This window comes from Pleurodeles waltl, chromosome 7 (assembly GCF_031143425.1).
Source record: "Pleurodeles waltl isolate 20211129_DDA chromosome 7, aPleWal1.hap1.20221129, whole genome shotgun sequence".
Classification (NCBI taxonomy): Eukaryota; Metazoa; Chordata; class Amphibia; order Caudata; family Salamandridae; genus Pleurodeles; species Pleurodeles waltl.
This window is the reverse complement of record NC_090446.1, coordinates 505179339-505203943: the sequence shown is the minus strand read 5'-3', so window position 1 is coordinate 505203943 and position 24605 is coordinate 505179339. Positions and strand designations below refer to the sequence as shown.

Below are 24605 nucleotides of genomic sequence, written 5' to 3'. Positions count from 1 at the left end.
TGGGGGCAGATTGGCCTCATTGAAACATAAAAAAAAATGGTCCCTGGTGCCTAGAGGTTTCTGCCCCCCCTGGGGCAGAAAAGGCCTTCCCGAAAATATGCCCCCCCCCCCCGGGAGCGACCCTTGCCCAAGGGGTCGCTCCCTTTTGTCAATAACAATAAAAAAAAAAAAAATCCCTGGTGTCTAGTGGTTTCTACCCCCCTTGGGGGCAGATTGGCCTCATCAAAATAGGCCAATCTGCCCCCAAGGGGGGCAGAAATGGCCAAAATATAATTTTCCCCCAAGGGGAGCGACCCTTGCCTAAGGGGTCGCTCCCCACCAAAAAAAAAAAAAATGAAACATAAAAAAAAAAAAAAAAAAAAAATGGTCCCTGGTGCCTAGAGGTTTGCCTTCTCAAAAAAATGCCCCCCCTGGGAGCGACCCTTGCCCAAGGGGGTCGCTCCCTTTTGTCAGTTTCAATTAAAAAAAAAAAAATCCCTGGTGTCTAGTGGGGTTTCAAAAGCCGGATTGCAAGCAATCCGGCTTTTGAAACCCTTGGAGGGACTTCAAAGGTAAGGCAATACTTTTCCTTCCCTTTGAAGCCCCTCCGGGCCTCCCAGTGATTGAAAGAGAAATGCTTTTGCATTTCTTTTTCAATCGCGCTGGAAGCAGAGCTTCCAGCGCGACTAGGGAGGCCCCTGTGACACATCAGCGCGCGCTGACGTCACAGGGGGGGGTGGCGGGGGGTCGGGGGTGGAAGGGGAAGGTCTTCCCCTTCCATCCCCGACTTGGGGGGGGGGGGAGGGGGATGCACGGGGGGCGCGCTAGCGCGCCCCTAAGTTCCCCTGTGCCATGAACGAGATGATCTCGTCCAAGGCACAGGGGAACTGTAGCCTTGGACGAGATCATCTCGTCCAAGGCACAGAACCGGTTAAGAAATACACCTTCTTACATTTTAAAGAGACAATCATATTTTGTGTGATGTTTGTTTGTTGTATGATTAACATAGCAAATGTTTCTAAGTCTCGGCTCGTGCACGGGCTCTACGATCTGAGCTCTAGCTCAGCCTGTTAATTTCTCCACTCATCCATCTCTAGCTACCAGAGGGATAAACACAGGTTAATTTAATAACGTTTGTGGTACAAACTGACTGGGATTGTGGTTGTTGCTTGAGGAAGGTAGGTACCCTCCCCCCTCAACCAAAACAAGCATTTACAATGCAACGGGTCTTGCGTTTGCTCATGTTAGAGCTGATCGCGTTGTAAACTCCTTACCTGACTTTTCACCTATCGCGCAAAAGTGCATTTATGTACACAGCCTGAAAAAGTGAAATTAACTATGTAAAACGCTCGAATTCTGCCAAGCGAGATCGCGCTTGTAAATTAGAGAAAAAGAAGTCCACGAGCCAGATGGAAAACAGCAGAGCCTCGCATGTTTTCTGTACTTGGTCGCTGCGCTCGAGGAGGGCTAGCCACCGGAAAAGGCATGACGTATGCTTGCCTTCGACTAATGAAAGCAAGCAGATTTTATTAGGCAAGCCCACAAACCAATAAAAAACACTGACGTGAAGTTGACAGGGCTCCGAGCCCTTTTCGAAATACAAAAGCGTCTCGCTGCGATACGCATGCGCGAGTGCATGTAACGCAGGCTCGACCCTAAAAACCCTTTCCTACACAGGCTGAGCATCTCTCCCTAGGTCGTTACGAATTATTCTTAGTCATAAACTTTTGACCACCTAGCCTAATGTCGTCTGGGTATTTTAGTTTCGTTTTGCTACCATTGAGATAATTCGATTAAGGCATCTGAAAGATATGGCTTTGAATACCCTAGCGAGCGGTAGGCTTCCAATTAAATGCTCCGTTTGACTCTTTGACACAGTAAATGGTGGACATTACTGTCTTATTCCCGTACATGCCAACATTTTAGAAGAGCAAAATGGGAGGTTTTAAAAATATATAATCGGGAGAATGTAATTGGAAGACAGCCAAAATACAACCATTTTTTGCTTCCAAAATCAAGAGTCGTCCGTCTGAATCGGGCCTGTGGTATGTATGTATTCCACACGTTCCCTGAACCTTGCATAACTCGAGTCTTGCGCCATAATGTACTCGCCTGGTTTTGTGCGCGCCTCCGCCTGAACCCGGGGGCCCAAGCGGGAGGATGTTCCTGGAAGTGAACGAGTCTCGGCTTACAGCCAGAGGGCGGCGAAGTGAAGACTAGATAGCCAGCCCCCCCTGCAGGAACCATTTATGCTGTCCTAGTTTTCTCTCTACAAGTGGCCATTCAACCTTCCTCCAAACGCAAAGTGAACAGTTTACGATGGAAGGAAATTAGGAAAAGGGACGTCGTTGTGGTTATGGAGAATCGTTGATTTCACTTCGGTATAAAACTAATTTTCCATTTTGCGCGCTTTTTACAAACCTGTTTCTGCAACATTGGCATGACCCCTATATTAATTTACTGGATTTCAACCGCGTGACCTCTAAGCGACTCAGCCACACATAGAACCGCCCACGTCCCGTTTCCTCATTCGGATGCATGCCACCCGCACATAACTTACTGGTATTGAACTCTGCGATTTCCAAATTGCTCAGGAGCGTCTGAAAAAGGTGCATTAACCCCCAAATTAACTTGTTTAGTTAGTGATTTACCGATCATATTGACTCATCATTGCATTAACCCAGTGGTCTGTCTTGTAAGGATTTAACCAGAAACGCGTGGCTTAAACACGTGAGGCGAATTCACCCCCTACGTGATTTGATTGGGATCTCTTCCCGTTTCTCAATCGTTTCCCCGTTTCCTCTAAGACCACAACTCCCAGCGTTCCGCTTGAATTTTGTCCTGGCACGGAAGGTGTGGGCGGGGCGTTTCTGAACGTAACCTGTAAGGGGACGGTGGTGGCGGCGCAGCCGGTACGATGAACATGTGCATTATCGATGCAACTTCAGGTAGGTTGAGCTGGGCACCCGGCCCCAAATCCGTGAAGTAAGCCGGTGCCAGGGACCGGATGATGTGGCCGACATTTGAAGGCAGTAAGGCCACTGGGGGTTCTTGCTGCTGCTGCATAAACGTGTGTGTACCTGGAGGTTTATGGGTGCGGTTCAACTATTGCAGCTCAGCGGGTTGGTGTACCTGCTAAGCCGTTCTGTGTGAAGGTCATAATGGTGGATGAGCTGATGAATAAGGGGTTCAAAAGTTTGTGCACCCCCCTGGAAGGTCAGGCTTGGTTTGTAGTGCTTACCAGCAGTCCTTCAAAGAGTTAATTATTGGCGAGCTGATGTTTCATAGAACAGAGTCATTAGATGATAGCGAGGCCAAGCAGCATTGCCCCTCCTGAAGGTCTCTGCTTCCCGTGTGATGGCACGTGCCGTAGAGGAGCATTTCGTTAATGGCTTGAGATCTTCACGTCTTCTCGTAAATCAAATTATAATAATCTGTTTGGTGTGACATTCGTTGCTTCAGCTCACGGCGTTCACGGACTTAAACTGGTACAGCTGCAGCGCTATTGTCTGCTGCATTCCTCAACGTAGACCATGTAGCAAACGACCCCAAGTGGCCAAGATGCTGACGGTGAGTGACTACAAACTGACGATGCCAACAGATTAGATTTTTGTACAATGCTTGAGGTCAGATGCAGTGTACGGGTACACAGGCACACTAAAAGCCCGGGCACAGATCAGTTCACCTACAGCCAGCTGTTCCCACAAGAAGGCGGTCTCCCATGCGGACCGATCAGCAGCGGTAGATACCGTTTTGCAGTTAACAGCAGAGAGTGCTTGCTGTACATCGACGTAGAATAGGGTGCTGTGTAGGGCGACCACATTTTGAAAAGATAAAACCGGGACAGGTTAGACATAACAGTAGGACTAAAGCCTTTAGTATCTGGCTTTTCCTGTAAATGTGTGTATGTCTGTGTGTACGCACCCACGAGCAGGCAGTAGACGGGCAGAAATTACTTCTTTAACTGTTTAAGACTCTGGAGGTAATGTGAAAGGAGAGCATACCTCTCACCTCTGAATTGCAGGTTGACCTGATCATTGTCCCCAAAACCGGGAAATTGATTTAAAATTAACAAAAGCGTGAGAAATCCAGGACGTCTGGTCCCCCTAGTGCTGTGCAACTGGGGGCTTGAGGTTGAAGGGCCGATTATAATGGTTGAACTCAACAATATCCTGTATTTGTGAATTGGACGTAACCATAACTTTACGCTAAAAGCTAATGCTGCTGTACACGAGACCTTGCTATCATGCTCTATGCCTACTTAAATCTTTAGAGCTTAATTCGGGGTAAGTCAATAAAGTTATGGTTTTTATCCAATTCGCAAATATATAATTCCGTTGATTGAGTTTAACCATTCCAATCTGCACTTTCGCTATTAGAGGTGTATGTATAACTCCTTTAGCCAAAACAGTCCTGAGAATGGTCGCACACACACGGGTCAACTGGGACAAAAACATCAACGGTGTTTCCACTCCCCCCCCCCCCCCCCCCCCCATATAAACTATGTTTCTGGTCCTTTCGAGGAATTACCTTCTTTTTGCATTGGAGAGACTCCTTAGGAAAAGGTGGAGTTATCTTACATCGCCGCATGGCTTACGGTTTTTGAAGGCAGATGAACGGTGCCAGCTGACCTCTCATGATCAGTTATTGCAGAAGTGATGCCCACAGGCTTCACACGTTCATTGGTTGTCTGTGCGTTAGCAGCAATACAGGGAGTAGCACAGGCTCACACCAGCTCTGGCTGCAAGAGAGGTGGTTCTCGCTGAAGTGACTGGGCAAAGCATGCAGCTTCAAACATGCCCCCGAAGGAGAACTCGTATTGCGATGAGCAGGACACGGACTTCCAATCTCAGGATGGTACGGGCCTGTGACCACCTCGTGGCCAGGTGTTAGCACAGACATGGGAGGTTCTCTGTACACCAGAACGTTTCTCTACTGGGTCTCATGGCAAAGTGTTAGCACATACCTCGGTCTCTGGCTAGACATAGGAGGTTCGCTCTGCACCAGAGAATTTCTCTGCTGGGTCTTTCAGCAGCAGTAGTGTTTATTCTTTTGGTGAAATGTCTGTACTCTTAGATCTGAGACTGCCAAGGATTCTTTATCCTTTATCTACACCAGTTGTGCAGATTTCCTGGACTAAGAAGGTGAACACTATGTGCAGATTTTAGTGCAGGTTAGCTGGATATTCAAAATCCAGGTTAACCACAGCAATTTGGGATTATTCAGGTGAAGTTGTCCCTAGGTTGTGGCTTCCACTTGCTCAGTTCTGCTTTCCAACAAAAAACACATGATGCATCAGATGAGAAGGCACCATGTGTTCCTTTATAGGTGTGTACCTTTGGAACCCTGCCAGACCTCGGCCCCTTGCTGAACTGTTTTTTTTCCAACCAGCACTCATTCACCTGCTGAATGGGATTTGATTTCAGCCCAAACAAAAGTTCCTTTCCCTGTTTGGCGATCACAGCCGGACAGAGCAGTTGGTTTCCCAAAGAATTCTAGAGCGATGGTGAGGGAATTAGCTGGATGGGGGTACATGCAGCTTTAGGAGGGGTCAACTGCTTTGACTCCCACTAATCCTATGGTGTGCCCAACCACATCAATTGTACTTGATCTCATATTCTATTTAATTTTGAGCACAATAATTATGCTTTTAAAACTTCAGTTACAATATTGCTTAAAATTCACGCAACTTCGACTTGTATTCTTTGTTGAACAGTATTCAAGCAGTTGACCATTGTATGTTTGGCAACTTCCTAAGCTCAACAACTCAGAAACTGAGATTTTTACGTTTGGCAATAGGGCAACTCGCCATCCTTCAGCCACCTTGCCACAGAAAGTAGAATCCCTGCCACCATAGTCAGCTGAAGCATGGAACTTGCGGATTATCATGGACTCCAAAGTACCCTTTAACACAAACAAATCAAGTAGCCAAACACAGCTGCCTTTCAATGGGGTGTACGAGTTTTTCCATGCATAGTGTTGCTGCAAAAGGTCCAAACTACCATTGCATTGGTACTGTTCTACCTTGACTATGGCCATGGTCTCTTTCCCAAAGCACTTTGTTGATATTGAAGAAATCGTAAAGAATCTAATATGTCTACAGACAGCTTATGTATCACCAGTGTGGACCCATATCACAAATGGATTATTTTCCTGCAATGGCTGCCAGTAGCTAGAACAGTAACTGTTAAAATAATGTGTGGAGTTCACCAAGCAATCCATGGAACTGGTCAACTCTTCTTTCACTAAAACTATGCACTTATCTTCAAACTAGATCGTTGTGGTCAAGGCTGGGCAAAGTATTGACTTTACCATCATTCATAAATATTCAGAAATACTTGAATTAGCATAACCTCCTTTTGTGCCCAGACAGCATCATTTTAAAGTGAATGCCTGCTTGAAGTAAAAGTACCAACAATCCCCCATCCATTTTTGAAAGTATTAATTACCTTGCTTTTTTGATCACCTTAAATGCAAGATGCGGCCTATGATCACCAGTTGGCAAGTAGGTGTGCGTGAAAGCGTCCATTCTCGAACTCTTAGCAACACTTCCTGCCCTGTAATGCATACGGCCATGTTTCGCGCAGGTCTGGGGCGGGGGGGGGGCTAGCAGTATTACCTACATCTTGTACATAAAACATACTACACCCAACACCCTTCCAGCCACGGGTCTCTAGAATGGTGCCCTGGCGCCCTTGACGATTTTAAAAATCGCTTTGTAGCCTCCTCAGGCTGTGAAATTCTACATGACTGCTCCAGTACTTTACAGTAATACACTACCACGTAGTCTGCAAAACATGAAGGTGTAAATTCTTTTTATTTAAAAAAGTAGGTTTAAATATTGCTTGTTGGAATCGTGCAAATTAGTAGTCTTTTTTTTTGTTTTTTTTTTAACACAGCTAAGTTAAAATAAGAGTTTAACGAATCATGTAGATTTAAAGATGGTCCTTTGGAAGCCAACAGGCTTCGTTGTGCTCTGCAGATTCTGTATTCTTTCCCAAGGCGCTGCTCTGGTAGAGGTTGTTATTGTGTGGAGAAGTGACCGGGAAAATGACAAGCCAGGAGGTCACAATGTATGCACTCCCTATTTTGTGGTGTATTTGTAGTGTCATTGATTTGTGTTAATTCTTGCGAAGGTCCGCGTGGCGTTTGCACAGTTTGAGCAAATGTTCACATGCGGAGATCTTGGTCGTAGTAACAGCCTCCTAGCACACCTCTTTTTAGTACAAGAAGGGAGTATGTCTTCATGGTACACCAAAACTACCCTTAAGGCAGTGGTCTCCAAACTTTTTAATGCCGCGCCCCCCAGTTGAAAAATAAAAATCATTGGGCCCCACCTCAGAATTTTTCACAAATATTTTATAAACATGGCAATGTTTAAATATGTCTAAACCTATTTAAACATTGCAGTTAAGTACTGTTACCTTGTTTAAACTGCAATAACATGCTTCTGCTCAAAACAAAGGCCTGTTATCTGTATATTATTTATTTTGGCCAGAGTCTGCCCCCCCCCCCCCGGGATCACTTGAGGCCCCCCTAGGGGGGCCCGCCCGCCAGTTTGAAGACCTCTGCCTTAAGGTAAGGTTAAACCGATGTTATAGGCTGCCGTCAGACAGCAGAGCTATTCATCTCTCTACACAGATACATTACCCTGATTGTGCCTCAGCATGCCTACTCGTACCCCATGCCTCGCTCTTCCGCCACCATGGGTCCCAGTCTCAAGCTGAGGTAAAATACCGCACAGCGCTCCACGCACGAGCGCCAATGTCTCGGCGGCACCCGGGCTCCGGCCTCGTATTTCCGCTGGAGGGCTTCACCTTGAGACCAGATCCCCGGCTCCACGCGAAGTCAGGTTCCAGCACTGAGGTCTTATTCTTGCCTGATACAAAGCGACCCCGGGGAGGGGGCGGAGTGTCACGGGTGCTGCCATATTGTAGAACTCCCACCCCCTGAAGGGCATCTTTGTTTTCTTTTCAGAGGAGTGTGAATGCGTGCCCACTGGAAAGCTAACCTGCGTTTAACTGCAATCTCAGCACTTCTTTGACTAACACTTGATTGCTTCTAAGAACGAATGCCTAAAATCACAAAAGAAGCCTTGAGTTTTCTTTTGTTAGTTAATACTTACTCTATGGCCCATTGTCACATGTGACCACTTCAGCCAATCGACGCTTTTCATTTGCCAGCATGTTCAGTTATGGATTTTGTACTTGCTATTCACATTGGAGCTAGGGGCTCACAATCCCACCAACCTAAGCCCTAAACAAGCACGTACGATGTAAAATCAGTCGGAAGCAACATTTGAAATCTTCCAAAGCGTTCTAGTTTATTTTGAATACCGTCACTTCTTGTTTTACGTGTAAAACCTAATATAAACCTTAATCTCTTTGTTATCTACTGTTTCATTCGCGTCATTCATCAAAACGTGCTTTGGTAATGCCATTTGATTTAACTTCCGCATAGTGAAGCTTCACGAACAGGCGAGATTGGAAGGCAGCGGCAGCAGTAGTGCACCTTCAGTGACACAACACGAATGAGTCCGGCTTGGCTATGGCGTTTCATTCTTTGGTAAGTGGTCGCAAATCAGTGAAATTTCGCTTACGCGATTCAACCCAGAGGATGAAAAAAAATAAGGTATAACGCAGTGTGCAAACAGCAAAATAGCGAGTGGCCTTTTACGTGGGCAGTGCTTCCCATTTGTGTGGGTGTGCCCGCTCCATGTTTTGTTGCGAAGGAGAACCAGACGCTCCATAAAACACTCGAAATCCCGCCTTCTCTCCCTTTCTCCTGCAGAGTATATTTGGGCATTTTAATAGACCATATTTGCTCTGCAATTAGATTAGAAAAACTGGCACCTCTCGTCGATTGCGTAGGCCGAAGAATTGTTTTGCCCACTTCAAAAAGAATTATAGGTGTACTCCTGAAAATCAACGCTATATTTCAATCTGTCGTCTAGTTTGCGTGCAATTCCGATGCTCTAGGTCACTGCTTTTAGCAGTCCTATTGGAATTAAAATGCCACTCGTAATGAGGGTTTACGTGTCGAGTGTGGCAGGGAGCCGAGGGGCAGTGTGTGAGCAGAAACTACACGGAGCAGGGCACAAGTAGGGGGCGCAGGCAGGGAGATGCCGTTCACCCACTATTGTCACAGGGTGGACACCCTTTGAAAAATACTGTAGTGGTCCCGGTGTGATTTGTTCAGGTTTTCTTTCTGGGAGCTATCTCACACCTAAGTGCAAATGCGGTGGAGATGAAACAAAGGCACACAGCTTGTTATTATCACACAAGTACATAAGAGAGGCGTGGTTCTGACTTCGTTCAGTCCCTGCATATAAGAGATGTGCATGCACCATTCATGTGAATGGTTTTGTGCATTACACAAATAATTTAAATACCATTGTTGTGTTTTATTTGCTTTACAGCTCTACCCATCCCCTTGCAGGATGCCCGAGCACTTTACACCACACGTGTTCATTATACATCGTCAATAAATCACACAAGTGTACACATTGATGTTCAGGGTGTGTTACACGAGAGTGAGGGGTAACCTGGGTTACAATGTGGAGGAGTCACATGCCCTTCGCAGCTCACTGTGCTACATCAGAAGGATTATAATTTATGAACTGCAAGTAACAAAAATATCGCTGTGTTAAAAAGGGTAACCCACTTACCTCGCTACACAACTCTTCAGCACATCCGTTAATCCCCGGAGTATTTACCATTGTTACTGTTCCCCGAGGGAGCACAGAGGGGCCAGCACATATTTGACAATTAAATGAACATCATTATTTCATCTTAAAACTGATCAAACTGCAGACATTTCACAAGTGGATAAGCCCCAATGCACAAAGGGCAGTGTGTGTGTGTGCGTGCGCGCAGTAAGGGTAGAGAAGGCGATAACTGTACAGAGTTGGCATTTAGTGAGCAGAAGGCGTAGAGAGCACAAGGGACGGGATCAGAGATTCGACAATGACCGTTAGAGCATTGTACAACCTTTAAACAGCTCGGATTGCGTGCATTTCGCTAGCATAAACTCTTGCATTCCAACACAGCATTCGTTTCTTTCCAGCTCGCATTGAAAATTGGTTTACCTGACCTAGGCCTTATCAGTAATTTTGTGAACATGGCACCCATGGTTACACGGTTCTGGAAGGATTAGGCCTCAACAGCAGAGCTATTTTTAGCTTGCACGGTTTTCTGATGCTGAGATTTTAGACGTCTGAGGCATCCCTTGGATTACAGATCATTAGATAATCAGGCCAGGGACAGCAGAGCTATCCCTGGCGGACACGTATTTTACAGGCTTCTGCAGTAGGCGGAAACTGATTTACTCCACACGTGCAGCTTCGGGCCTCAGTGTTTTCCTGTTTTAGGTTCCAAACCTTAACTGAACTTTTCCGTTATCTAGTTCTTGAGCTGGGCGAGCCAAGGGCACACTGCGTGCGTGGTGAATTCTGAAGGTCACCCGGGCGCTATTTTCAGTACTTTACCTGAGTTCTTGCGAGAACCTCCGTGACTGCGGCTGCGCCCCACCCGCGACATCTGCGGCTCTCCTTTTATTATTATTATTATGTTTTTTTAACCCTGGGAGGACACATTGACTTGGTAAGTAAGGCTGTGCGGTCCTTAGTGCTGAAGCACACAGCCTGTGTTCTGCGCACACCGAAGTCTGTGTTGTGGTTTGGACCCACTCACGTGCCTTTTCGGGGTTTATGCCTCCGGTCAGACTTTTCGTTGTTTGTGCCCACACAAGGCTATGTTGTGGTTTGTGATTTCTCCCGGGTTATTTACTTGTGGTTATCTTTTACTCACAGATTATGCTGTGGTTTGGCACTGAACAAGGCTGTGTAAGGGTAGCGAGTGGACACAGGCAGGTTGTGGCCACAAGTATGTAGCCTGTGCTTTGTTCCCAGTCACAGGCTGTTTTTTGTACACCCACACAGGGTTTATGTAGTTTGAGACTACAAGCAGGCAGTCTGTCACCACACGTAGGTAGAATATGATTTGTGTGTACACACAGGCTGTGTTTGGAGCCCATGGCCTCTTCTTGTGGAAGCGGCTGTTGTGTTTTTTGTTATTGGTGAATTGTGCTCCGTGCCCAAGTTGACTGACATGTGAACCAGTATTTGTTTTATTCCTGTTTATTATTTTGTATTTTAAGTTACATTGTTAGATGTGAATTGAACGGTCCCTGAGCACCATTGTTTGTTCTGGCAGTTTATGGAGTGTGAATGGTTTTCTGTTCTTCCAGAAGAAGTTTCGGATGCACTCCTCTTATTAAGTTGTTCAAAACATTTAGACTGTGGGTGAAGTTTTTTCCCTTTATTTAGATTTTTGGGTTTATTCAGCCATAGCAAGCTTGCTAATGTTGGAGACCTGGTAGATATGCAAGGTTTTGTCTCACTGTTATGAGAAAAAAAAAAAAAAAAAAAAACATATATATATATATATATATATATATATATATATTAATAATGTTTTATCCTATTTATCACATTTGTTGCGTATGGGGAGAGGCCAGGACTCACTCCATCACAATGATGATAAATAGCATATTATACGCTGCACATATGGATTATGCCATATTATTTTATCAAGTGTACTTGCTTTAACAAAATATATTTTATGAAAACCAGGCAGGATGCAACAGGTTACATTTGTGCAGCATGGTAGAATTGCATAGCACAGTTGCAATTAGGAGACATTTTTTGCTCTCTGTAAAGCAATTGTTACATAGAATATGAGTCAGTAAAACTTTTGTCCTAGTCAGTTTTCTACCCCTGTGGTAAAAAACTCAAATTTGATCTTAGCACAATATAATTAAATGTGCCTGTATCACTGCAGTTGCTTAAGATAAAATGTTATTGTAGGAAGCCAGCTCTTCAGACAATATATCTCATTTTGATATATATATAAAGAGTCTAGAGGGGTTCCCTTACTAGTGGACAGGGGCTTGCTCTAGCAATCCGAAGGTGCTCTTTTAGGGGGTAGTGTGGTCGAGCAGCCTTAGGCTTATCAGAGAGGAGTGTTAGACATCTGCAAACACACACACAGTCTGTAAATGAGACGCATGACTCAATAAGGAGATCCACACCAATTTACAAAAATAGCAAGTATCTTTTTATATATATATATATATATATATATATATATATATATATATATATATATATGTATGTTTTGGCACCAGAATCAATGCGATCAGGTACGTACGTTTTGCAAGAAAATACTTCACAGTTTTGAAAAGTCAACAGTGCAATTTCTGGAAGCTGTAATTTGATCCTATGAAGGGGAAAACAAATACCACAAACAGGTGCAGTACAGTGACTTACAAGGCCAGTCTCCTGGGCTTTGAATAAGTATTGGGCAAGGGTCAGGCCCACCCCAGCAGGTCACACCGGGTAGATGGGTAGATAGGTGGAGAGGTGTAGTATGGTGTTGGTTGCCCAATGTTACTCTATGGGGATCGGTCTGGTCGAAAAGATGCTGGAGGTGAGAACTGGGGATCCAGTTGGGAGGAACCAGCAAGTGGATTCCAATCTTGAGATGTCCGGTTACGAGGGGACACCTTCAGTCCTCTTTTCCACAGGTGACGGGTGCAGAGGTCTCCTGAGGCATCGGGTTTTTCTTCACCGGAGCACTCACCGTTGATGGGGACTGCATGCAGAGGCTGCAGGTGACGTTAGAGGGTCCACAGCAGGCAAGTCCAAGGTGGACTTCGTCTCTGGAGGGTTGGGGAAGCACACTTGCCCATTTGGTCAACTTCGACTCGGAAGGTGTGGCACGGGTGCTGTGGTGCTTGCCGGTGTAAGGTTTTCTGTGGTCCAGAGCCCTCACAGCTGTCGTGCAGTGCCTGCAAGATGCAGGGAAGCAGCTCTGCTGCACTACGGGAGCTCCTCGATCTTTGTTGCCTGCTGTCCTCCCAAGCTTTTGGAGGCATAGCAGCTTGCAGGACAAGTCGACTTTGGTGCAAATCAGTGGGAACAGCAGACAGGCTGACAGGGCCAGTGCCAAGTCAGGTGCGTCTTCCTTGGGCTTCGCTTTTCTGGCTTTTGGGTGTCCTCCTTCTTCATAGGTCAGCAGGAATCCGCTTCCCTGGTGCCAGGGGCTCCCCTAAATATTGAATTTAGGGGCGTTTTGGGGAGCATAGGGTAGTAGCCAGTGGGCTACTTACCCCTGGGATCACTACACGCCCTATATGACCACTTCCTGTGAGGAGTGAGCATAACCGTGTCCCAGAGTTCCTAAATCTGCCAACACCCAGATGGCAGATTTTTAAAAGTTGTGCCCACATCAGGCAGTGCACCTTAGAGGTGGGACAGACCCGAGGAGTGGGCACACCTCCCTGAATACTAAATTTCCTGCCTGTGTAGGTGCCAAATGGGCCTTGAGGCAGGGTTCTGCATCTCTTCTGTTAGTGAAGAAAGATTTGCATACCAGGAGTGGTGGACCCCTCTGAATCCCCCTGCTTTGGAATGCATATTTACAGGTTATCCGGTTGGATGGGTTGTGTAAAATGCCTCTCCCAGGGCAGGCTTTGTGATTTACCTCCCAAGAGCATAGGCCCTCAGACTATGAGATCAACCTAGTGTCTGGTGGTGGCAGACTGGCTAAAACTAGGACTTGCCCTCACACGGGTAGATGGTAGGTTTTCAGGTGGCATCTCTGAGGTGCCCTCTGGGTGCATGTATTAATTAATCCATCACTGGCATCAGTGAGGGTTTATTACTACGAGATGTTTTATACCAAACATCTCTGTTTTTGGTGAAGCCATCGTGTAGCTGGGGAACTCGTATTACCAGCGTCCAGCACATGTACTTAAAATGGCTTCCCTGTTCGCTCACTAGGTCTAAGAATCGACAAAGACATAGCTGGGGCATATTTGCTCATACAGATGTGTCCTCTCGTGATATAATGCACCTGGCCTTAGGGCTGTAAGACCTGCTGTAGGGGTGACTTAGATATATTGCATGCAGTGTTAGGGGACATGGCACACAGCTGTGTGCCATGTCATGTTTTCACGTTTAGCTGCACTGAGACACTCGGCCTGCAATTGCAGACTGCACGTGCTAGATAATGGGTCCCTGAGGGTGGCACAATACATGCTGCAACCCTTTGTGGACACTCTTTGGTACTTAGGCCCTGGGTACCAGGGGAACCATTTACTGGGGGCTTACAAGGAGGACCAAAGGTATTGCCAATCTGGGAACAATTGCACTGGGGACCAGTTTAGCAGACACCCAGTGCACTTGCGTTCAAAATTGCATCAAATACCGTGCAAAGAGTGGTGGTGACCATGTCAAAAAGGGGACTTTCCTGCAGTTATTGGCCCACATTTATTTTTACTACCATGGCATAAATATAGCTACAATTTTTGTGCAGGGATGGGACAATAGTTTTGATGAAGGACTTGACAATATCTAGTTTATGTTGTTACTATTTCAGGGGTATTTGGGCCCCATATACAACTGTATATCAAAAGTCTATTACAACATTTTAAGTGACACCCTGCATATTTTTGCTATATTTTCTTATAATATTAAAACTGATTTTGTAACATTTAAACATTAAAACATTTTTTTTATTGAAAAAGAATGAAGCTACAAATGATATTGTTATTAATGTTTATTATTATTTTAGTCAATAGTTTTTTAAAGATTAAAGTTTGGTCAGTCATCTAAAACATGTCCTTTTGATTGGATTGTCCATCACAAATAAAGACGAGTACAAGGAAAGGACAATTGTTTACATTCACAAGCGCGGGTACACAATGTTTAACATCCACACCTAACAAGTTCCTTGCAGTATTTTGAAGTATCAGGCAAAAGTGACCACAAAGGTCCATATCCAGAATCTTCCCACTCCACCCCCACTAAGCTGGATCAGGTTCATCAGGATACACATGCCACCACTGAGACCACATATAACCTGCTTGGAAAATAGCTCTCTTGCTGTGCTGTAAAAGAGCAGCCTCACGTGGTGGCACATTTTCTAGAGAGCGATTAAGTTTGGTCACCACCACTCTTTGACACTCCTCAATAGAATCTATTTTAATGTTCTTATTGTATAATCTAATTACAAATTGCTGAAGCTGACAAAGTGTTATTTGAAATATCTGGTGGGCAATGAGAGAGCTCAATACATGTTTCTGTGACAGCCAGAACATTTTGTCAAGTTTTCAAACCTGTTTTCTTGGCATGACCTGCAAATTCAGATAGTGTAGCAACCTGTAAATGCATGGAATAATAAAATAGCATCACAAACACTTGTGTCAAGTTTATTAGCATACTCATGGATAGACAGTAGCCTTTGATGTTTCCCAGTACCAAAATCAGTCCACAGGCTTGAAAGATTTAAGCTGCCAGATGTATAAAGACCAATAACTGCTGCATCAGAATCAACAGCACGTAGAGTTAGACTTATGGCTACTTTCACTAGCCTGTTTTGCATATAATAGTATTCTGGTATCAGCTTCTTCTTGATAACATGGTCAGAGTTCACATACATTCAATTTTCGGGAATATTCACCACATTATCATGTTTGGTCAGTACTTCAGTTTTACCCTTTGGTATCTCAAACTCAAAGTTAGAAGCAAATAATTGGATCAAATAATTTTTTGTTGTCTTCATTTTGTAGAAAAGTCTCCCAGGTTTTTGGTATCTTTGTTGAACCCTTTACACAATAGCATGGACCAAAACCTCACCCATTTTTTTCTTCCTTTTTCAGAAACCCCTCTATATAACGATCAAATACTATGTCTACTAGTTTCGATTTGTTAAGTCTGTTCATTACATAGGGCTGGAATATATAAGTGCTGTAGTCCTGAAAATTGCGTATGTTGTCGGGTTTTAAGAGATGGATTATTGCCAGTCCATCCATAATAACACAACTTGCAGTGTTTGGAATGTTATTCATGTTATCCACAGCAGCATTAAGCTTTTCCATACAAGATATGATGTCAGACTTTATCCCCTTTCTTAGCAATCCTCCCTCAGAAAGTGATGCGGGATAATCAAGATTCTCATGGTCAAAAAATTCCTTTAAATCTCCTTCTCTATCTTGGCACGCAATATACAGTTTAGTGAAAAGTGAGCAGTCACTTCATAAGATGGATACTTTGTGGTTCACTGATTTTGGGACTACCCTATGAAATAAATATAGCTTGTTTTTAGGAATAGGTTCAAAAATAGATTTGTCACAGTGTACCAGGCGTTCTTTAACAAACGTTACATATTGCGTTCTCCCCACGTCATCAGCATTGCACACAGATTTATTTGCAATATCACTCATGATTAAGTTGGATACAATATTCAAAATGTTTTTGCCAATACCACAGGCATAAGGATTTTTTGTTATCATGCGAAAACACTTGTGTAAGTTCTTTAATATCATTTACAAATCACGTGTTGCAAGAGATGTCTTCATGGTGAACACAGTTATTTTAGTTTCACTGAATTCCATCTCTTCATCGAATTGTCCCAGTAAGTTCGCACTTACTTGTCCAGACACCATCCATTTTGTCAATGAACTAGGATTATCAAGAATACCACCTGTCCCGCCATCTGATTTTATACCTTTGTTACACTGCTCATGCATTTGATCATGAGATATGCAGGAATAAGGTCTACCACTTCTACAGGCAACAAAATATAAGTTTGAAAATTCTTCATAAACATCGTGAATTCTTGTTTTCAGCTCAACAAGCATTTTAATGAACACTGGCATCAACCTGGCATGGTGGGTGTGGTTCATAGCAAACATCCAAGGGCAGGCCATTTGCAGGGTTACAATAAACTTCTCAAAATGTGCTGATTGAATGGTATCAAGAAATTGGAGTAGCAGTAATTTGAGTTGAAGTGTAATATACTAATATTTGCAATAAACAGACTCTGCAACTCTTCGTGTAATCCATTCTTCCGTGGATATTTAACCATCAGTAGCTACATCATAAGCCTTCTTCAAAAGTATATACAGTGATGCAACACTAACTTCGTTTATGTAGCGATATCGTTTTACATGAGACCCTTTTAGACATTGTTAAACTTTACCCTCACTGGTAACACTGTCTTCAACTAAAATATCGGCCCAGCCACTACCCTCAAGCGAGTCTCCTAAAACAGCAAGGAATTACATTTTGTTATGTAGTGCTCCCATCAGGACTACCATTTTGTCTTCCCCATACAATTCTGGAAGTAACCACTGTGATTGTTTAGCTATGGCATAGAGAGGTTGATCACATGTCACCACCTGAGTCGGATTAGGATTAATTGTGGGCAGTTCATACTTTAGTATATCAAAGCAGATACCAGTCAATCCCAGTTCCAACATTTTGTGTACTGGATATAAATTCTTCATTAATATTTTAATATTTACAAATTCACATTTTCTTTTGGTAGACAATTTCACTCATTGACAGCAGATAATCTTTTCACAATTTCATAAACCTGCAACAGATTTTTTTTTAGTTTACAAGGGCAGTACAACATATTTTTTTATTTACATCGTAAGGTATTTACTTACCGGATCCTTTAAAAATTTCTCAGGCTTCGTCAGGGTTCAACTAAAATGCAGAATTTGCACCACTTTTGGCATTCCCGACCAGAAAAATGTGTGAAATGATGTGATGGATGCCTAACATTCGATTCATAATTGCTATACAAATAATAGCAGCTGCCATTTTGTTTTAAGACCTTATACGGGCAAAGTAGCCATACAATATTTGGGGCCTTATTATTAAGCCCTGTGCAAAGTTTAATGTTGGTATAACATTTTGCATGATTCTAACGCTGAGCTACCTCACTATAAGAAGTTTGATTTGGTATTGATTGAGGCAGAAGACCTGATGTAAACCAGGATGGCATTGATCACAGATTATGTGGAGGTCCAGGGTCCTGTATGGGAGAATCTAGTTATGGCACCAACCTCATAATTTTTAAGCCAAATTAGCAAAGGGCAATGGCAGGTATGCCATAAGGTTGAGAGTTCAGCTTACATTGATATAATTTTTTTAAATTTCACATATTAGCCCATTTCTGTTTAACCATCACAACAGGGACTTCAAAACAGATGTTTGTTAGTGGCCACAGCATGTGGAGCAAGTTTGATTAAAGTCATTAGACACGTAGAAAGAGTTTGTGATTCTTGAGAAGGACATGAGGTGATAAGTATTTGCTGAAGAATCTCCAAGGAGGGCAACGTTTGGAAAGCTGGCAATAGGTGACTGATGTGTGATACAAAAATTATTCTGTCTGCTTTGTGTCAGTTAAGAAAGATATGAACTATTCAGTAATGTAACACGTAACAGCGGAATGTTGTGTTTAAGCGCCAGTGATGTTGTAATAGTTTGGTCGGCGTCATTTTATAGAGGTGATGATGTCATCTCCACAGGATGGATGCATGCATAGGTTTATGCTTCTTGGTTGCACAGCGATTCAACTCAACCCTTTGAAAAGCAGTCTAGCAGTTGCTTTGAGAGAAAATCATATATGTAGGGGTCATGGAGAATGACTTCTTAAGAATCTGCAAAAGATCCTCAGGTGGGCAGAGATTTGGAGTGAGAGGATATAGATGTGGCGAGTTAGCCCTTTCTCAAGGGGTGCTAATCAGAAGTCTAGGGAGACTCTTGCTGTAGGAAGGTAGCCTCTTCTAGCCTTGTTACCCCCAATTTTGGCCTGTTTGCGAGTATATGTGAGGGTGTTTTTACTGTCTCATTGGGATCCTGCTAGCCAGGGCCAAGTGCTCATAGTGAAAACCCTATGTTGTCAGTGTGTTTGATATGTGTCACTGGGATCCTGCTAGCCAGGACCCCAGTGCTCATGAGTTTGTGGCCTATGTGTGTTCCCTGTGTGGTGCCTAACTGTATCACTGAGGCTCTGCTAACCAGAACCTCAGTGTTTATGCTCTCTCTGCTTTCTAAGAAATCTGCAGGCTAGTGACTAATTTTACCAATTCTCATTGGCACACTGGTACACCCATATAATTCCCTTGTATATGGTACTTAGGTACCCAGGGTATTGGGGTTCCAGGAGATCCCTATGGGCTGCAGCATTTATTTTGCCACCCATAGGGAGCTCTGACAATTCTTACACAGGACTGCCACTGCAGCCTGAGTGAAATAACGTCCACGTTATTTCACAGCCATTTTTCACTGCACATAACTGACTTATAAGTCACCTATATGTCTAACCCTCACTTGGTAAAGGTTAGGTGCCAAGTTACTTAGTGTGTGGGCACCCTGGCATTAGCCAAGGTGCCCCCACATTGTTCAGGGCAAATTCCCCGGACTTTGTGAGTGCGGGGACACCATTACACGTGTGCACTACATAAAGGTCAATACCTATGTGTAGCGTCACCATGGTAACTCCGAAAATGGCTGTGTAACATGTCTAAGATCATGGCATTGTCACCCCAATACCATTCTGGTATTGGGGGGACAATTCAGTGATCCCCCGGGTCTCTAGCACAGAACCCGGGTACTGCCAAACTGCCTTTCCGGGGTTTCCACTACAGCTGCAGCTGCTGCTGCTGCCAACCCCTCAGACAGGATTCTGCCCTCCTGGGGTCTGGGCAGCCCAGTCCCAGGAAGGCAGAACAAAAGATTTCCTCTGAGAGAGGGTGTTACACCCACTCCCTTTAGAAATAGGTGTGAAGGGCTGGGGAGGAGTAGCCTCTCCCAGCTTCTGGAAATGCTTTGATGGGCACAGATGGTGCCCATCTCAGCATAAACCAGTCTACACCGGCTCAAGGATTACCCCCCCCCCCCCCCCCCCCCCCCAGCCCTGCTCTGGCACAAAACTGGACAAAGGAAAGGACAGTGACCACTCCCCTGACCAGTACCTCCCAGGGGAGGTGCCCATAGCTCCTTCAGTGTGTCCCAGACCTCTGCCATCTTGGATTTAGAGGTGTTGGGGGCACACTGGACTGGTCTGAGTGGCCAGTGCCAGCAGGTGACGTCAGAGACTCCTTCTGATAGGTTCTTACCTCTCTTGGTAGCCAAACCTCCTTTCTTGGTAGCCAAACCTCCTTTCCTGGCTATTTAGGGTCTCTCCTCTGGGCTATTCCTCAGATAACGAATGCAAGAGCTCACCAGAGTTCCTCTGCACTTCCCTCTTCGACTTCTGCCAAAGACTGACCGCTGACTGCTCCAGGACACCTGCAAAACCGCAACAAAGTAGCAAGACAACTATCAGCAACATTGTAGCGCCTCATTATGCCGGCTTTCTCGACTGTTTCCTGGTGGTGCATGGTCTGAGGGCTGTCTGCCTTCACCCTGCACTGGAAGCCAAGAAGAAATCTCCTGTGGGTCGACGGAATCTTCCCCCTGCTAACGCAGGCACCAAAAGACTGCATCACCGGTCCTCTGGGTACCCTCTCATCCTGACGAGCGTGGTCCCTGGAACACAGGAGCTGGGTCCAGGTGTCTCCCACAGTCCAGTGGCCTTTCTGTCCAAATTTGGTGGAGGTAAGTCCTTGCCTCCCCACGCCAGACAGCAAACCTGTGTACTGCATGATTTGCAGCTGCTCCGGCTTCTGTGCACTTTTCTAAGGATTCCTTTGTGCACAGCCTAGCATGGGTCTCCAGCACTCCGTCCTGCAGTGCTCAACCCTCTGAGTTGGACTACGCCATTGTGGGACCCTCCTTTTGTGACTCTGAGTTCACAGAACTTCCAAGTGCCTGTTCCGGTACTTCTGCGGGTGCTGCCTGCTTCTGCGGGGGCTCTCAGAGTTGCTGAGCACCCCCCCTCCCCCCCCCGGTCTCCTCCTCCAAGGGGTGATATCCTGGTCCTTCCTTGTCCCCAGCAGCACCCAAAAACCTCTACTGCAACCCTTGCAGCTAGCAAGGCTTTGTTTGCGGTATTTCTGCGTGGAAACACTTCTGCAACATCCAGCACACCGTGGGACATCTTCCATCCAAAGGAGAAGTTCCTAGCCCCTTTCGATGTTGCAGAATCACTAGCTTCTTCCTCCCGGAGGCAGCCCTTTTGCACCTTCATCCGGGGTTTCCAGTGCTCCTGCCCTCCCCGGACACTATCGCGACTCTTAGATTTGGACCCCTTCCTTTTCAGGTCCTCAGGCCCAGGAATCCGTCTTCAGTGTTTTGCTGGTGCTTGTGGTTCTTACAGAATCCCCCATCACGACTATTGTGTTTTTCTGGGAACTTTACTCCTACTTTCTAGGGTCTTGGGGTGGGATATTTTGGACACCCTTACTGTTTTCTCACAGTCCCAGCGACCCTCTGCCATCTCCCATAGGTCTGGGGCCCATTCGTGATTCGCATTCCACTTTTGGAGTATATGGTTTGGGTTGCCCCTAGACCTCTGTTTGCCTATTGCATCCTTTTGTGATTCTACATTGTTTGCACTACTTTTCTTACTGTTACTTACCTGTTTTGGGTTTATGTACATATAACTTGTGTATATTACTTACCTCCAAGTGAGGGTATTCTCCGAGATACTTTTGGCATATTGTCACTAAAATAAAGTACCTTTTATTTTTAGTAACTCTGAGTATTGTGTTTTCTTATGATATTGTGCTATATGATATAAGTGGTATAGTAGGAGCTTTGCATGTCTCCTAGTTCAGCCTAAGCTGCTTTGCCATAGCTACCTTCTATCAGCCTAAGCTGCTAGAAACACCTCTATTCTACTAATAAGGGATAACTGGACCTGGCACAGGGTGTAAGTACCACAAGGTACCCACTATAAGCCAGACCAGCCTCCTACACTTGCAAGTCGCTGTTTTTGTAGACTCTGAACGCACACAAATTACGAGATGCAGTTTTACCTTTATCCAGTGTACTTCACTCTACCAAAATAGTTCAAAACTGTAATTCAGCAAGTGTTAAAACACCATATACTTAAAACAATTTGTCACTTTACAGTTGGACACACAATGCATAAAGAAATGGGAGACAGGACAAGTAGTCATGAAAAATGTCTTGTTGCAGAAACAAGGCCGCTGGTAATATTTATTACCTTAACAGTGTTTTGCAAAATTTTGTGATCACAGGTTTTACACTATAATTGAACATGGCTGATACAAAAAAATGTCAGTTTTTTTTCAGTTTAAGGGTAATGAGACTCCAGCTGCCATTATAACTATTTAAAATACATTTGACACCTCCCTGCCAAACGAATCTGAAACCAAGTTAATATTTTTGGCAGCACATTCACAAACTGGATTACCTTTTCTAGAAGTATCCAAAATCTTATAAAAGAAGGATTAAATAAATTGATGTATAAATAACCTTTTGCCTTTGGCAACAAGAGCTCAGACGTAGTGGAAACACCTCAAAGCGGATTTGACTACAAAATTTACCAGTTGTGCATAATCTGCTAATACTTACTCACTGAAAACAATCTGCCAGTGTGCATAGCCAAGAGATTAAACATGGCTTCAACAAGTGTCTTCGTTCTATGAGCAAGCCAAACTAAAGGCCTAAAACATTAGCTAAGGGTTCCTCTATGGAAGGTTGCAGCCCACACCAACCCCACACTTGGTTGTGGTGTAGGGGGAGTCTCTGTGATAAAGCATGCCAGCCGAGGGTGGTGAGGGTTACTTTCCTGTGAGATTAAGTGACATACACTTAACAGACCACCTCTTTTTTCGTATGCATTGACCACTAACACCTGTTCTGTTTATTTATATGCTTATGCGGGCATGCTTTGTGGTTCTCCAGTCCTCCCTATTCCCTTCTTGCGTTGACACCACCTAATATTACAACAAACAGTGAGCCTGTGTTAGTTCAACTACTGCATTGTCCTAGTCAGTATTCACTGGCCTTTTTATTGTATAAATTGACCCATTTTCACTTTCTTTTTCAGATGGATATGACTATCGAAAGCATCGTGAGGCAGAAAGCCATACCAAAATTTGTACACCGCTTTGAAGTAAGTTACTAACTGTATTTGCCGAAATATATTTTCCTGTCCGTTACAGCTGTCATCCAAACCATCATCACAGTTATTGCACAATGAGCACTCTCCATCATGCCAGAGAGGCAAGGGCTTGCACGGCTCTTGTATGAACTTCCTCCTCATCTAAGTCACCATAAGCTGCTGCAGTTTTGTCAGTCTAAATTCTATGTTAAAGGCAGTCTACTCTAAACGTGTTGATAGGTTGCTCATGGTTACTGACAGTGGTGGTAAGGGATCAGTTTTCTTGTACAGCTAGATCTCTGATGAGGTACTGCATGGTTTTGGCTGGGAAATTCTTTGGTTTTTATTCTCTCTCTCTCTCTCTGTATGTACTCCATTTAGTTTATTTGTTTGCTCAGGTTTAATGACCTATTTGTACAAACATAGCAATAAATATTATAGTAACATTGAAAAATAAGGTCAGACAAATAACCTCATAATCACTTAAAACAGTATTCATAACAACGCTAAAATCATTAGATGCAGTCATTACACAGTGTGGAATGTTACTAAAAAAAATCAGTTATTTCTTTAATGAATCACATGAGCTGAAATTAATTTCATTCTTATGCACATGCTATTGGTAAGGAATTGATTACAGAACGGACTATGCAAACACTAGTGTCCACTTTATACATGTGCCACCCTACACTCTGTAATCCCCAGCAGTCGACAGAATGGTGCAATCAATTTAATTCTCTGCATATGAAATACCCCGCAGAAGAATATGAAGTGCTCTTCAGTCTCTTTTGAATGGTTACAAACTGGATAAAGAGTGGAACTCCTATTTTCAGGTTGCAACTTAGAGATGAGGATGGCCAATGGGAGTGTCTCAGTTCTAAGCTTGATCTACAAGGACTTCAATGAGGGTTGAGTAACATAATTTAAGAAGTCCTCAAAGTTAGGCTCTAGATTGAAATTTAAAAAGCAACCAGTAAAGGTCCATTAGTAGGAGACAACAACCACTACCTTCAAGCTTTCCCCCCACTTTTTGGTCTTTGAAATGTGTGAGCCATGGCAAGTAATCTGTTTGGGCCAGCCCCAAGGAATTTAAGTAGGATTTAACAAAAGCATCCTGCCTAATCTGGTGAGCATCTGGTCTGACTATGGGGTCCTGAATTGTTTCTCTATAAGCTCTCAAATTGAAAGTGGACAAAATATACACCCAACAGGAGAGGTTTTAATTCTGTAAAAAGAAAATTAGGTTTAAACACAGAATCAAGCTGCAAGGAGAGAGTAAGTGTACTCCTAGGAAACGTCAATAGAGGTTTAATTAATTTGCTCTCATGTTAGTACAACAATTCTAACTGTGGATGACCCTCATACCTCGGAGCCATAGAGAGCGACACTAACAGCCTTTGACTTGTATTTCTCTAGGGCTGGTGGTATGGGGGAAAATGGATAGACTGTTAGTAAATTTAACTATAGCATTTGCTTTTTGTTTCAGAAGGATGTCATGTTTAACAATTTGAGACTGCCAAGTGCTTGATTAAGCAGGCCTGATGTTTTAGTAGTCAAATTCATGGGTCTGTTCCAGTGAATAATCCTTGGTAACCATCAACCTCTTAAATGATCTGTGGGGACTGAAGACCGTGAATTTCAACTTTATAGTATTTAGTTCTAAACTGGGATTTATAAAATGCTGAGAACCTAAAAAATATTTTTAAGACCCATTGGTGGCTTTGGGTAATAACAACATGTCATCCACAAAAA

At 44.1% G+C, this 24605-nt stretch overlaps 1 protein-coding gene across 9 annotated transcripts in view; it reads left to right on the top strand.

Annotated features, from left to right (window-relative positions):
• The window catches only part of BCKDK (branched chain keto acid dehydrogenase kinase), a 247806-nt gene that overhangs the window by 91318 nt on the left and 131883 nt on the right, over positions 1-24605 (top strand). For 4 of the 9 annotated variants that reach the window (XM_069244198.1, XM_069244202.1, XM_069244203.1 and 1 more), the window contains one exon: positions 22800-22865. The gene's annotated coding sequence lies outside the window, so the exon portion shown is untranslated. Of the gene's footprint in view, positions 1-2233; positions 2361-2781; positions 2928-3525; positions 3550-8439; positions 8545-22799; positions 22866-24605 lie in introns of those variants that run through there. The other 5 variants (XM_069244200.1, XM_069244201.1, XM_069244206.1 and 2 more) reach the window with 5 other exon arrangements.